We start from the raw sequence: 7,558 nt of genomic DNA, 5'->3' as shown, positions 1-7,558 counted from the left end.
ACATTTATGTCAATAAAATAGAGAAAGAGCAGATCAATTAATTGGGCATGCAACTAAAAGGAACAAATTTAAAAATTTTAAGTTCCTTTTAAAAAGGAACAAATAAAAAATCTCCAGTTAAATACCAAATTGGAAATCCTGCAAATCAAAGGAGAAAGTAATAAAATTGAAAGCAAGAAAACAATTGAACTAACAAATAAAACTAGGAGCTAGTTTTATGAAAATTTAGGTCTAGTAAAATAGATAAACCATTGGTTAATTAGATTTTAAAAGAAAAAGAAAGAAGAAAATAAAATTACCAGTATCAAAAATGAAAAAGGTGAATTTACCACCAATGAATTATTATTAGGAATTATTAGGAACTGTTTTGTCCAATTATATGCCAATAAATGTAACAGTCTACAAGAAATGGATGCATATTTCCAAAACTATAAATTGCCCATATTAACAGAAGAGGAAATAGAATACTTAAATAACTGTATCTTGGAGAAAAAAATGAACAAGCCATCAAAGAGGTTCTTGAGAGAAAATCCTCGTGACTAGATGGATTCACAAGTGAGTTCACAACCATACATCAAAAGAACAATTAATTACAATAATATATAAATTATTTAGAAAAATAGGCAGGCTACTAGGTCCCAAAGATCCAGAAAAAATGGGGGAAATGGTCTATTTGTATAAAAATATTTAGAGGAGTGGCTAGGTGGTGCAGTGAATAGAGCACTGGCCCTGGAGTCAGGAGGACCTGAGTTCAAATCCATCCTCAGATACTTAACATACACACACACACACACACACACAATTAGCCATGTGACCTTGAGCAAGTCACTTAACCCCGATTGCCCTACCTTCCCCTTTCAAAAAGCAAAAAATAAAAATAAAAATAGAGAGAGAGAGAATTTCAAAGTAAGTCTTATCAGGCCTCCATTATCATTCTGGGGAACCAACTAAATGTCTAATTTCTGCAGATCTGTAAAAATTCCTATGAGTATACTCTTCCTGTCATTTTCTCTAGCTGTCTGCTTTGTTTTTGTGTCTCTGCATGAATGTGAGTAATCTGACACCCTATAAAGTTTAAAATGCAGCTGGACTGTCCTTGGAATGCTGTTATCTCTTTCCCTCTCCTTTCTTCCCCCTGCTGCTGAATGCAGGTAGCTGGCTGAGAGGAGAGAGAAAGAGAAAGAAAAACATTTTCTTGTTTAGGTTATATAATGGTAATGGCAAGTCAAAGAATGTAGGAGAAGTGTCAGGTCAGAATTAGAAAGAAATAAGATATGTGTGGTTTTAAAGGGGCTTTAATCCAAGTCCAGCAGAAGGATGAGCAGATAGTAGGAAAGGTAAGAAAGTTTAAGCATGTAGCAAAGAGAGAGGAGCATGGGTAGGAAGTTTTAGAAAGGTATAAACTATTTGCAGGAACAGTATTAAGAGAGGTTTTGAAAGTAAAAATTTGAAAATTTGGGGGAAGTTGTTGAAAAATAAACAACTTTTTCTTGACATTCAAAAGTCATTGAAAATGTGAACAGAAGTTTTAAGATTTTTTAAAAGTTTGAAAATCTCTTCCTCCCCATTATAACTCTGGCCAAGTCTGAATGTGGAAAAAGGATAAGAAATTAAAAGAGAATTTTTTCCCCGCAAATCAAAGAGGCAAATGGATGCACATTTAACCATTGCCTGCCTCACCTATTAGAGAAAAGTTTTGTGTATCGGAATGCAACTGAAAGTCAATTGAACTCATTCTGGTTATTTCTGAGAATGTGAAAAAGTGAAAAGTGTCACTCCTAACTTGATGCTAAAGATAAGTCAGAATTTATTATCCTATTTGGTAGTAAGGAAAATTGGGATATTTCTGAAATCTAAAAAAAGAAACACCTAAGAGGTGAAGCTTTAAGCTCTCCAGTATAAGGAAAAGGGGCACAGAGCCACTATGTTTTTCCAGAGCCCCACTCCCTCTAACTGGAAAGTTAAAAGCTTTCACTTTCCAAGAAATTTTTAAGGACTAAACATAGAAATGAAGTTCTGTAGTAAAAGTTAAATTAGTTGAAAATATTATAGCTTCTCATCCCAGATCAGATTCAAAGAGAGAATGCTGAAGAATAAGAGGGAACTTGAGTTACCCTCCCCAATCTGGCAAAAGGGAGGAGGCATGCTAAATTATCAAGGACCCCACTAGTAACAGCCCTGGGGCACTCTGAAGCCCACACTTTTAGGCAAGCAGATGAACTTCTTCTTCCCAACCCCTAAATCCACAATCAGGCTCTGCAGCTGTGAATAGAGGAGGAAAATCTCTGCACTTGATAAGCCCAAATTTATATCAATAATTTTTGCAAGTGATGATTTGCTAATACAATGTCATAATGTTGTTGTGCTATTATGATCTTCCTAAATTTTAGTAAAATTCTCTCATTTAAAAATTGAGGGATCATTATAAGCCAGAAATAGTGTTAGATAAGCAAATTTTTAATCTTGTTTTTGTTGAAACTGAAAGATAGAGGAAAAGTTTGTGTAAAAACAGTTATGTCACTTATGTCTTATAATGTTTATATATGCCATATAGGAAACTGGATAGTTACACCTTTGCCTATAGTTAAAGAGGAAGTTACAGCTAAAACAATTTGGCTATCAGAGTTGTTAATTGATTACTGTATGTGAAAAGAAGGAGACTGGGTGAAAACTTTATTTGGATTAATTTTGCCCATTCAGACCATTCCTTCTACGTATAGGAGATTTGACAAAGCAGGGGCATCACCCTCCCTAACATCCATCTCAATTATTCTTATTTTGTAAACCTACCAAGGCCCCTGAAAACTATATCTATAGGCAAGGTCATTAAGCCTGGGAAAGGAACTTGTTTTAGCTATGTAGTTCCTAAATAATGAACCTAAATTGCTAAGAAAGTTGCAAAATATTAAAAAGATTTCTAACAATTGGCTTTTACACCAGGACAAGTTTAAATTGGGGGGGGGGGGGAAATGTTAAATGGAATTCCTTATATATATGAGACCCAGTAAATCTTTATTGTTTATTACAGCTCCATGAGAATAAAATTAACTGTAATTGGCTCTAGGCCATGATTAGTAAAAAATTGCTGCTTAAAATAAAAAGAACTTGACTATATTTTATTTACACATACCTGCTTTTTTTCTTTCTGTAGCAAAATTTCTATGATCAGAGTAGTCAGTAAAGAATATGAACTCTTTTGTGTTAGCTCACTGGGAAATCTAATATTATTTTTTCACCAAGAATTAGAACATATACAGAAATGTATACAAAATACTTAAGGCTCACCTTAAGATATTACCATTGTTTACAGGGATTCTAAAACCAATAGCTTTTAAAAGTACTGGGATCAGATTCAATCACTGTACTTTTTTTTACTAAAAACTTTGTGATATCTAAGAAATTCTACAATTAACTGGAAATTTGATATGCTAATGATACTTTGAGAGTTTGTATTTCTTAAGTACTTTTTACACCAACTTAGTTTTAATAAATCTCAATTTAAAAAGTTTTTTTTTTTGCTTTTAGGTAAAAAAATAGATCTATAATGTTATGTTTTCAACTAATATTCTTCATAAAAGTTTGGTGACCATTTATAAATCTTAAAACTAAAATTATAGCCTATTACATTGAGTCTAAATATTATAAACCTATTAATACTCACCTGCTCAAAATGCAAAGTTTTCAGCTATCATATTATTGTTAATGATTTTTCTTTATGTTATTGTTAAATGATTTTTCTTTTTCCCTTATTATTGTATCAGATAGCAAATATTCAGTGTACGTATGCCAACATATTGATACTGTTAAGCTTGAACACACACAGAATACAGATCCTTTTAACCTTTTTTCTAAGATTGCAAACTCTCACAAGATAGAGGTCACAACCTATTTAACCCATATTACAGTTCATTCTTCACTTCCTAGACCTCTTTTCCAAAATAATGCAACTATTGATCAAAAGGTTCAAGTTTTTCTAACTCTCTCCCCAAATATTCATAGAGCTACAGTATCTACTCTTATTTTCATCAAAATACACATACTCTATGTAAACAATTCCATATTACTAGGGAACAAGCTAGATAGATCATTGAAAACTACCCTCAATGTGTTATCTATATTACTCCTACAGGAGAAGCAATAAAAAAAATGTAATTAACCATATGTAACAGTGTTTTGCTTCAATGGGCATTCCAAAACAATTGAAAACTTATAATGCTCCCGCTTATACTATCAAATCATTTCAATTTTTCCGTGATTATTTTCAAATAAAATTAATTACAGGCAACCCTTATAATCCCACTGGTCAAACTATATTTGAGAGACAGAATAAAGATAGTAAAACCTATTTAAAAAATAAAAAGGGGGGACCTGGACTGATATACCACAAAGGCACCCAGCTACTGCTTTATACACCTTAAAAAATTTTTATACATTGCTAAAAATGAGTACACACCAGCATAAAAACAATGTGAAAAGGCACATCCTTCCCAAATGGAGGTTATCCAAACAAACAAATGGGAAGGGCCTGACCCTTTACTAATGGGGGGTGTGTGTGAAGTTATGTTTATATTTTTCCAGATTCTGTTGTAGCAATTGTTAAACAACCTTCGTTTGCTTTTTCCAACTAATTTAACTCATGTTTGATACCAAACATCAGGGGGATATGCATTACATATGACTTTTGTCTTCTTAATAAGAGGGGGGGGATAGATTTGTCAGATTTCTTGTTACTAGACTCACTGCCCTAATATTATTGATAATTTTAACCACTGTGTCTGCAATTTCTCTACAAAAAAAAATCCAAACTGCACAATATGTTAATGAATTATCAAAAAATGTTTCTGTAGCCTTTAAGACACAACAGAATAAAGATGAGGATCTTTTGTATAAGATCAATGTATTAGAACAATTAGTGTTATATTTACATATATTTGTGTAACTCTACCATATATTAACTCTGATTCGAATGTTTCTTGGGACAAAATATATACTCAACCTCTTTGTGCTTGGCATGATTCAAATATTATAAATTATATCAGTAAACATCCAAAATTGTCATCCCTCTGGAATTGATCCAGGAATATTGCTTACCCAATATTATCAACATTGTTATAGTTGTCTCCTCTTAATTTGATGTCTATGACTTTGAATATTTTACCTGTATTGATTATTGTATTACTTCTTTATAACTGCAAAAAATTTGTACCAAGCACTTCAAGTACAGGAAGAAATCAATCAGGATACCCAAACAAAAATTGATTTGTTAGAATAGTCTGTAATGTATATAGGAGATGAGGTAGAAACCCTTAAGACTCAGTTATCTCCATGATGTGATTACAGATATATGTATATTTGTGTCACCCCCACTCCCAGACCAACATCATATGGGACAGGATAAGAGACCACTTAAATGGGGGCATGGCATGATTCCAGTATCATCTGGGCCATGTACACCATGGGGAATATTCCAGAACAAAATTGAACATAACTACAATGTGGGAATTGATCCCTCTGATTTAGCTAATAGGATTCTCCATATTTTTGATAAGGTCAATATTTTGCAGAATATTATATCTATGCTATTACACTTTGTACCTATGCTTATTACATTGTTAATCCTTTGTGCTTACTTCCCAGATATACTGCCTCTTGTGTCCAGAAACTTCAGCACCCTTTTTGCTAAAATTCATGGCATTAAGTTACTTTCAAAGAAAGGGAGGGATGTTGAGGGCCAACTGCAGTTAGGCAGGTAGAAGCAGCCAGCTTCTTGCAGCTACTCCCAGGCCAACTGGATGCTGGCTCACCATTTTCCTTGATGTTTGGGGAACAGAGCGTCTTGAATTCTTATTCAGGCTGATAGTAGTGACACAGAGGGAACTAAGTACAAGGAAGTGAGTGTACAGCCCATCCAGTGTAAAATGGGACACTAGATAAAGTATGGACCTGATAGCTTTCAAGGTTTGCCTGACATCATGTTCCTGAAATCACAGATCTAAACAAATCAGTAATGGAAACATAGTGACAGATAATTACCTCTTTGTCTCCTTGTTCTATAAAAACCTTGCTCATTGTATCAATAAATGGAGTTCTATCCTGAACTGCCCGCCTGGCTCAGTTTATCTCAAGTCTCTGATCATACTTGATGATGGTATCAAATGGACCCAAGCAATTATCAACTTTAACAAAGTTGCAGGATATAAAATAAACCCACCTAAATTGTCAGCATAAATAAACAAAGTCCAAAAGCAAGAGTTACGGAAATTCCATTTAAAATGATGGCATACAGTAAAAAATACGTGTGAATCTATCTGATAAGGCAAACCTAGAAACTATATGAACAGTCACAAAACTCTTTTCACACAAATTAAGTCAGATCTGAGCAATTGAAAAAATACTAATTGCTCATATTATGTTCAGTCAACATAATAAAAATGACATTTCTTCCTAGCTGCATTTACTTATTCAGTTCTATACCAATGAAACTACCAAAAAGATACTTTGCAGAGATAGAAAAAATAACAAAATTCACCTAGAAAAACATAAGGTCAAGAATATCAAGGGAATTAATGAAAAAAATGCAAAGGAAAGTGGCCTTGCCATGCCACATCTCACACTGTATTATTATAAAGTGGTGACCATCAAGAAAATATCTGATTCTGGCCAGTGATAGATCAGTGAAATAGATTAGGTATACAATACACAGTAGTAAATAACTACTAGTAGTAATCTAGTGTTTGATAAATATAAAGATACAAGCATTTGGGACAAAAACTCACTATTTGACAAAAACTGCTAGGAAAACTAGAAAGCAGTTTGGCAGAAAGTAGATACAGACTAACATTTCACACTATATACCAAGAAAAAGTTAAAATGGGTATGTGATTTATATAGAAAGGGTGATACCACAAGCAAATTAGAGGAGCATGGAATTGTTTACCTATCAGATCTATGGATAAGGGAAGAATCAGGAACAAAATGAGAGATAGAGAGCATTATGAGCTGTAGAACACATAATTTTGTTTATATTACATTTAAAAGTTTTTGCACAAACAAAATTAATGCAGCCAAGGTTAGAAGGAGAACAGAAGGCTGAGGGAAATTTTTACAGCAAGTGTCTCTGATAAATGTCTCACTTCTCAAATATATAGAGAATGGAGTCAAATTTATAAGAATACATGTCATTCTCTAATTTATAAGTGGTCAAAGAATATGAATAAGCAGTTTTCAGAAGAAGAAACTGAAGTTGTCAATAGTCAAAAGACAAAAATATTTTCACTAATAACTGGAGAAATACAAATTGCCAATTTGGAAATGCAAAAATTAGAACTCTGAGGTTCCACTTCATACCTATCAGAGTGGGTCAAATGACAGAAAAGGAAAATGACAAGGGATGGAGGAGATGTGGGAAAATAGGGACACTCATGCATTGTTAGTGGAGTTGTAAACTAACCAGTTTCCAACCCCCTTACCATCTGTGGGCTTAGAGCTCCAGAAATGCTGTCAACTCAAGTTGCCCCCAAGACTTGTTGTTAGTTTGTTGGGGTACAGCCTGTGCTGA

This window comes from Petaurus breviceps, unplaced genomic scaffold (assembly GCF_028583685.1).
Source record: "Petaurus breviceps papuanus isolate PSGF00001 unplaced genomic scaffold, PetGlider_PUasm1.0 90849, whole genome shotgun sequence".
NCBI lineage: Eukaryota > Metazoa > Chordata > Mammalia > Diprotodontia > Petauridae > Petaurus > Petaurus breviceps.
Note: the sequence above shows the minus strand (reverse complement) of the source record.